This window comes from Molothrus ater, chromosome Z (genome assembly GCF_012460135.2).
Source record: "Molothrus ater isolate BHLD 08-10-18 breed brown headed cowbird chromosome Z, BPBGC_Mater_1.1, whole genome shotgun sequence".
In the NCBI taxonomy this organism is placed as follows: domain Eukaryota; kingdom Metazoa; phylum Chordata; class Aves; order Passeriformes; family Icteridae; genus Molothrus; species Molothrus ater.
The window spans coordinates 12,511,992-12,520,859 of NC_050511.2; positions in this window are offsets into that span (position 1 = coordinate 12,511,992).

The window sequence follows — 8,868 nt, forward strand, 5'->3', positions numbered from 1 at the left end:
TCTGTGTGTTTGGCAGCAGCACAGTGACCTCAGGAAACATGGTTGCAAAGCAAAGATACAGGTGCTATGGCAGTTTGAGACAAAACAGGTTGCAAAGCAAAGATACAAAGCAAAGATACATTTGTTGCTATGCCAGTTTGAGACAAAACAATGAGCTTAGAGTTACAGAGCAAAAAATTACTTGGTATCTCCTCTTAATAAAATCCCTGGACTTCCTGCGCCCAGCGTCTATGAGATTTTTTCTCTATTATATGGAGGGTACTTTAATAACTAGAATAGAGAAATACAGCCTGGTTCACTCTACTTAATCTAAAGTTATGTGTGTGCCCTTTATCACTGTTCTGTCTTGAGCCTGACCTGAAAAATGATCCTGAACTGAAAAAGGGTACTATAAATCCAGAATAGCTCCACAGATATGGGTAGAGATGGACAGATTACTCTGAGTATAAGCTGTTGTATTTTCGCTTTCAAATTGTGTAAGAGTCAGTATTTACTTCCTTCTACAAAGAAGGTGGTTTGTCTAATATTGATAGAGCTCATTGCTTACTAGAATATAAACATGAAAGAGGCACTATCCAATGTACTAGAGCAGCCATTTTTCTGTCTGTTCTTTTTCTGTCTGGAAATTTTATCTGGACAGAATTTAAGGACTTTTGCACATTTTCACTATCCCTCGGAATCAGGCCTAATGAAGCAGCAGACCTGATGACACTCATTAAGAATCCATATCCCAACCCAGAACACATGCTGTTTATACTAGCAGAGTAAGCACTAGACCACGCACACAGAGATGTGTTTCTGAAAGGAAAACCTGGTCAAAGCCACAGTAGTACCACTGAAATTATAATATTTAAGAGTACTGCAATTCAAAACAATTTTTAAAAGATGTGGCACATAGTAAGGAAGTCTCTCAAAAATGTGAAGTTCTCAATTCCTATAAAAGAATATTAAAAAAAAAAGCAATAAATATTTTATTTTTCCCTTTAGCTCCTTTTTTTTTTCAATATTGCAGCTGTTTTAGTTCAGCCTTAGGTTTACTGTCCTTGTTACAGCATATCTGTGCAGATATTAAGACTGTTTAGGAAACCCTAATAATCTGTAGCATGTGCACCTGAAGAAATAGGGCAGTCTTTAGGGGGCTGGGTCAATGGCTTCCTCTCTCCTGTCTTGTAAGCCAAAGCATGATTTGTTGCTTCTTAAATTTTTGTTAAAAAGTAAATTTGATGGGTTCTTACAGGGTCCACATCAGGTCTCTCTTCTCACTAAGACTACACAAGAGTTCTGCTCTTACACAAGAGCAGTGTAGCTCAGAGACCTTCACACTGTTTGGAAGTTGTATACAAAGTCCTACATATGTGCATAAATCAGAATAAAAAGTGGTGTTTCACAACTACTGCCCTTTTTTGCTTAGAATAGGAGCAGCATGGTTGCAGCTTCATGTATCCCCAAGCACAGAGCTATTAAAAATCATGCCTGAACACCTCAACATTCATCTGACAAATGCAAAATCCACTGAAGTCACTAAAAGGTTTTTAGTTGACTTTACCAGCTTTGGTTCCAGTCCAGTAAGGCAATTCCATTAATAAGTTTTCCAGAACCATGTGGTCTAAGTTACAAAGTGTCTTATTTGTATTAGACCCATAGCAAAAAATGCTAAATTAGATGGAGAACTCATATTCAAATTACAAGCTGAATATACCATTCTGTTCCCTGTCTCTGAGAGAAAATAAATTGGTATGTCCATTGGCAAGGAGACAGCTGGCCAAATTAATGCATAACTTCAAGTGCAAAACCACTGCCTCACAGTGACTTTGCTCTGCACTTGGGTCTCAGCAGTGGGTACCAGAGAAGCAAATGGCAAGGCGGTCAGCATTGAAACTGGAGTGGTAATTTTTTGAAAACAAGCTCAAGATGGACATTGGGACAGGAACACAGTATCACACTCTGCAATATAACAGGACTGTTGGGTGGAGATGCATGTCAAAACTGCCTTGGCATTAGAAAACTGTGCTGGAACAATCTGGCCTTGAATTTCAAAGTCAAAGGAAAGGGAGATGCATGAGCAGGCCAGAACTCTGTGCAACTGACCCAGACTTGAGAGAGTTTTACATAGCATGGATATCACATGTGATGTGAGTGTACAGCTGCCCTGCACAGAGACCATCAGACACCTTCAGAGTTATGTTGTGTCAATGGAATAGTACCCTCATCTCCTGCATTACAGATCAGCCCCATTTCCCTTGTATTTGCAGCCCACCAAGACACGTGGAATCTGAAATATGGATCCACCACATAGTCATTATAAACATAAATAAGATGAATGATGACATTTCCTACTCCATAAAATCTGCTGCTCAAGAGTTCATTTGGTCATGTGCTCTTGGGGAAACAAAGAATCTCCCAGATCCCTTATGTTAACAGTCTGGGCAGTGCTGGGCTAGTGACTGCCACCAAGCAGTGGCCCTTGGTAGCCACAGTTGAACTTGCCCCTCTAGAATTTTATGGAACCTAGATATTACCCTATGCAGGTCAGCAAAAGGAAATTGCTGTCTTGTTTCAAACATCTTTCAGCCTAAAAATAAGAATCACGATTTTAGGATGAGTACCTCAGTAACCCACTGTTTTCATATTTGCACAAGCAGAAGGCTTTTATAATGACAAGAAAGATGTAAGATCACATTGAGTTAAGCTCGTGAAATAAATAACATATCTTGTGAAATAAATAACACATCTTATTTTTTTAAATTTTCTTAGTAAAAAAAAAATGGAAAAGTTAAAAGGTTTCACAACTTATTCACCTTCTAATCCTACCCTAGTGCTGTCGGTGCCTTTATGGTTTATTGTCTGGACCTTGCTACCAGCTGTTTTTATATAAACATTACTACTCTGCTAGGGCAAATACCAAAAACTGCTTTTAAAGATATCTTCAAAAAATTATGATTTTAAAAACTCTTTAGAGGCTTGTAAATCTGCAAGACAGCTGGAGTTAATCTCTATGGTATTTTCTCTGGGTTTCAAGACAGTGAATAATGTGTGACAAGTGAAGTTTTCAGTGATCTTTGGAAAGAGACAGAGGAGGAAGATCTTAGATGAATCAATGATCAAAATTAGCTGGACACCTCTTATTTTTTATATTCATGTAAACTGGGAGACCAGGCAGTACCTACAAGAGGGTTTTTAATGTCAGGTTCAAGAGGTAAACTAGTGCATGATGTTTTATTGATGGCAATGTGTTAGAACACTCAAGACCATGGCTCTTACAAGGTCCATGACACTCATTCAGCAGTTTTCTCCTTGACTTGGAAAGAAAAATTCATCTTATTAAAACTTTTGCTTTCTCCTCCAGTGCTTATGTTTCTCTATGGAAGGAGGAGAAGAGAATGACTGAGCTAGCAGAACTTTTATTCTTCCCCTTCTTCAATGACCTTCCCAGAAATGTCATTCCTTCTGCAAATTCATCTTTTAGTGCTCTCTCTGGCAAGTAAGAAGGGAGGAGTGGATGAGAGCCCAGAGTGCTGCACAGCCCTTCAGAAGAGCCTTGACATGTAGGAAAGATAGACAGATAAGAACAGTTTGAAATTCTTAGAGGGCAAATGCAGGGTCCTGCACCTGGGGAGGAACAGCCCTGGGTACCAGCACAGGCTGGGGCCCCACCTAGTGGGAAGCAGCTCTGTGGAGCAGGAGCTGGGGCTCCTGGTGGACACCAAACTGTGCATGAGCAGCTGTGCCCGTGTGGCCAGGAAGGCCAACAGAATCCTGGATGCCTTTGGAAGAGCACTGCCAGAAATTCAAAGGAGGTGATCCTGCCCTGCCACTCAGCTCTAGTGAGGTCTCTCACCTGGAGTCTGTGCTCAGTGCTGGTCTCTGGAGCATGGAGGGACATGCATGGAACAGAGACATGGAGCTCCTGGAGTGGGTCCAGCAAAGAGCTACAAAGGTGATCAGGGGATTGGAGCATCTCCATGATGAGGAAAGGCTGAGAGAATTGATCCTGTTCAGCCTTGAAAGGCATAACTGAGAGGGGACCCCATCAGTGTCTGTCAGTGACTGCAGGGAGGGGTCAGAGCAGGACTGGGTCTGCTCAATGGTGCTGAGCAGTCAGACAAGAGGCAAGGGGGGCAGTGAGAGGTGCACAGGAAATTTCACCTGAACATGAGGAGGAACTTTTTTACTGTGCAGTGCCCCAGCACTGGAACAGTTTGCCCACAGAGTCTGTGGAGTCTCCCTCTCTGGAGATATCCCACTTTTTTGGATGCAGTCCTGTGCTGTGTGCTGTGGGATGGCCCTGCTTGGGCAGGGGATTGGACCAGATGACCCAAAGTGGCCCTTTCTACCTGCCCCATCCTGTGATTCTGAAATTCTGATCACAAACGTGGGAAAAATATCCTGGCAAATTATATCCTAAGCTGGAGTTAGACACCAGTCTGTGAAGTTAACAGATGAGAGGGTGGGAGATGATACATATTATATTAAACAGAAAAACAATGAAAGACAATCTTTGACGTCACTTTTTTTTGAGAGCAGCAGAAGGACTGAAATGGGAAAACAAATAAGAAGATGGTGCCCTGAGCTCCTCAAAGCATTGTGGATCATTCATTTTTCAGTATATCATTATCATGAACAGAAAAGACAAAAAACCCATCATTTTTCCGACACCTCCCACACTTACAAATAATAAATATTTAATATTTGTTGCATGTAAACTTTATGAGTGTCTAAAGCAACATCAAGTTTGTAAAAGACCACGTTTCTTCCTTCTGCCGCTTTTCATTGCATTTACCATAGGTCCAAAGAACTGACTTGACAAGAGGAGAACTTGCTCTGCTAAATCACAAAGAATAAACTGGAATTATTGATTTATTTGAGATGAAAGGATGAGAGAGATGTATAAAGATATGCTCATATTCTTAAGTGATTTTTTTTTTGTATTTAGGTCTTTGTGCTTCTGCTGCTTCTTTATGAGTTGAATAAAAGACACTGTAAAGAGTGTCTGAGTTCAAAACAATGCTTTCCCCACCTTACCAAAACACAGTTAAGGAAGAAGAAGGGAGAAGTAAAACAAGGTTATTAAACCAGGAACCTACAAATCCACAAACGATTCTGACAGAAAGAAGAACTAAATAGCTTTCTCATAAATAACAAGTGTCAGGTTTGGCTCTCACAAGCTACCACACATGTTGCTGGGCCCCATTTCCATGGGGCTCCTTTGCTTAAGAATCTTCCAATCTTGGAGTTAAATTTACTCAGATTGAATGGTCTTTGAAGCTTACTTTGGACATCTGTAGCACACAGAAACCCTAATCTATGACCAAAGACCTGTCAAATTCTTTGCTACAGGAGTCAGAAAAAGTAATATTTACCAAAAGAAACTAGAGGATTACATTTTAGCATTTGAACACATGGACTACAACATCCATTTTGGAGTGCTGGCACAAATGAGTGATTGTGCTCACTCCTAATCACATTTATTTTAAATTTTAAACAAAGTAACAAAGTTGGCCCACAAATAGAACACCTACTGTTTATTCCCTGTAGTCCTATTGTTTTAGGAGTGTAATGTATCCCAGTTCTTCACTATAAATTATTATAAATTATAAATATAGATGATCTAATTATAAATATACTGCAAAGGGTGAATAATAAAAAATGAATAGTGTGTTAGGGAAGAACACTTGATAACATGGTAAGTACTAATGTGACGTAAAATAAAAAGTGAAAATTAGTGAGGGCAAAAGAGTGAGACAGCAATGAGGAATGCAATGTTTTGTACTGGCCAGATAACTGCAGGGCTGTGACCACTATTTTTCTTGTTGCTCATCATCCTCCCATTCCCCACTTTTGTTCTCAGCAAAACTTGTGGCATTCTTGGAAGTCTGGGCCACAACAAGACCTTTCTATGTAATGTCCTGGTCTCTGTGTGCAGAGCTACAGGTCTTGGCTGTGGTTTGTAAGTCCTAGTGGAGTACAAAGGACAAAGTAACATGTGAAACATATTTAGTTAAACCATCCTGAAATATCATAAGAAGCAAAGAGATGGAGGGACCAAAAAATAGCCCAGAATAGAGCAGGGGGCAGGGAGGTTAGGAGAAAGAGCTGACAGCACGTGAATGAAGGTTGTAAAGACTCTCTTCTCTGTAGCACAGTCATTGCTTGCAGATGCTCATGTGTGCTTCTGGCAATGCTACAGCCAGTCCCTAAGAGAGACAAGGGAGGGAAGAAAGAATCTGAGCCCTTGGTGAAGCTGATGGACTTCAAACCATCAGTTTGGGTAAAAAATATATGTCAAATATTTATTGATGTGACAAGAGAAGGCTGATGATATTTGTTTGGTCTTGTTTTTTCAGCATTTAGTACCTGTCCATGTGTAGTATGTCTCTGATGTACAGTTGTTTCTATAGCGAGATATGAGTAAATGGCAGGCAGGGATTGTTTTGGGTTCCTTCCCCTAAATGAGTTAAATCAGGACTTCATAGACTGTCTTCTGGAAAACATAAAGAAAGAGAGAGCCTTGAAGGGTCAGTTGAGATCCAGATCTAAAATAAGTTGATGGTGTCAGAAGCTAAGAACCTATTGGCTAAACTCATCCCTTCACTGTTTCAATGTAGTTTAAATTTACATAGACCTTTATGTGTTTCCTAATAATATGCTAAGGAAGAAGCCTCACCAACTCGGCAGGAAAACTAGTTTCCATGACCCTTGCCCCTTGAATTTGCTGGGCAGCCTGAACTTCCTAACGTGTTCAGATGTATATTGGCTGAAACAGCTCTACCCAAGACACTTTTTAGTTAAGCCAGGAAAAACCAGTTTATGCAGAAGAGTTATGGCTTTAAGTGAGATATTGACATATGCACTGTATGCACTGAAAGTTAGGCAATTATTTATTATAAAGATTAGTAGAAGCAACAAATATATTAATTTATTAAACATCACTGGTTTCTAATTTAATAATAAGATACAAATTACCATTGGTTTGCTTGTTACTGCTATAAAACAAAACATGACTTGCTAAATTAAAGTTTGCTGGTTTTAAGTGATATGACATTTTTGAGGTTTAATTTTGAAAACTAGTAAGTAATAGTCCTTCCATTTTCCATAAATGTATGAAGTTACCAAAGTCAATAAAAAGATCTTTTCTTCTATATAATCCTATTTAACACATATACAGATTGGTAAACCTCTTAATCAGTATCTCATTGGAATAAATACCAGGATGCTAAAATAGATAGAGTGACCTTGGCATACTAAAAGGACAAATAGGTCCTTTTTGACCTTTTTTTAATAGGTCAAAAATTTATGCTCTTCCTTTGATAAGAACCCATGAAAAACTCCTGACAAAAGTCTATAGTGGATCATGAACAAATTGACACAATGCTACATATTTGGAATTTGTCTTTTAAAAAATGCTGATTATTAAAGAAAAAAAAAGGATGGAGAACAACAGAATTTTTAAAGCTTTAATTAATGAGAAAATAATCCATTCTTCATAATTATGAAAATGTCCAGATTCCAAATGTCTTAATCTGCCCCCTATACTCTCATCGTAAGAAGAATTATAAAGGTATAAAATATCCCATTTCAACATGAGATGCCCCCATTTGTACACTTCTATCTCAAAAGACTTTTTCACTGTTTTTCTTTTAATCCTATTGTGGACTAAATGTATCCACATGTTCAACAACTCTGGAAAATGTTATAAATTTACACTCCTGTTTCAAGTGAAGACAAGCTCCAAGGCAAAGACGAGGCTCTTCTACCCCCATGAATCACAGTGGAAAAGCCTGCTAACCTCACTGGCCAGATTCTTCTGCTCCCCAGCCTCTCATCTGCTCACTTCACTGCCCACAAACAAAGGTTTCCTTGCTTCTACCAAATAGTTTTGGGGTAAACATCCAGTTTTAGGTCCTTCCACAGTGATTTATTGTAAAATCAGGTGTTGAAAATAAGAGTAGGGATCTATTTTTAACTATGAATGAGTAATGGTCTAGATGCCTACTAAGCACACTTTGTTCCTTAGAGAGTCCTGATGTGCCAACTTTGAAATTTACCCAAAAAATGAAGTCCTGCTACACTGGACCTCCAAAACCTGAAAGGCAGTAATGGCCATGCTTGAAAATTTGGTGCTTTGCATTTATATCTATTTTTACCTTTTCAAGGAAAAGGGGTGGCTCTGGATTCCAGCACTTGGAAATCACATGTTGATATAACAGGCTAATGGAACTGAATCAGGTTGATCCGTTGATCCTTCTGGATGTAGAGCTTTTAGAAGGGCCTGAGTACATAGAAGTAGGAGACACACTCTCTCCTGCCTTCCCAGGACATCATTCCTTGCATCCCTATTGCTGTATGCACATGCACTGCCTCTTAAGGAAAAGAGGTGAGGGGAAAATTCTCTGTGTTGTATCCCTTTGCTTCACTGAGTAAGAAACTATGTGGACTGGAGTATGATTCCTTCCCAGAGCTACAGAGCAAGAGAAGGAATGGAGTACTCTATTCAACCTGAACACAGGGCTAGTATATTCCAGTTCACGTGCTGGCTTAGTTAGCATCTTCCCTGGTGGCGGAGATAATGATGGAAAATTGCCTCCACCAACTAGACTCCTGGGTTTATGGACTTTTGAAAGACTGTGTCTCAGTCCTTATCAACAAGTATTTACAACCACTAGAAAACCAGGCTAAACAAGGATATTTTACATATTTTTTGGAACAAAACAAAAATCTCGTCACTGGTATGGAGGTGGCTCTGAGGCTGAATCAAATTGCAGACCACTGATTAAAGCCAAATCCAAACAGAACAAGTTTCAGGTGAGGACAAGGAGAGGCAGCTGGAAGAATATGCTGACAAGAGGTACAATTAGCAACTGTGCTTTT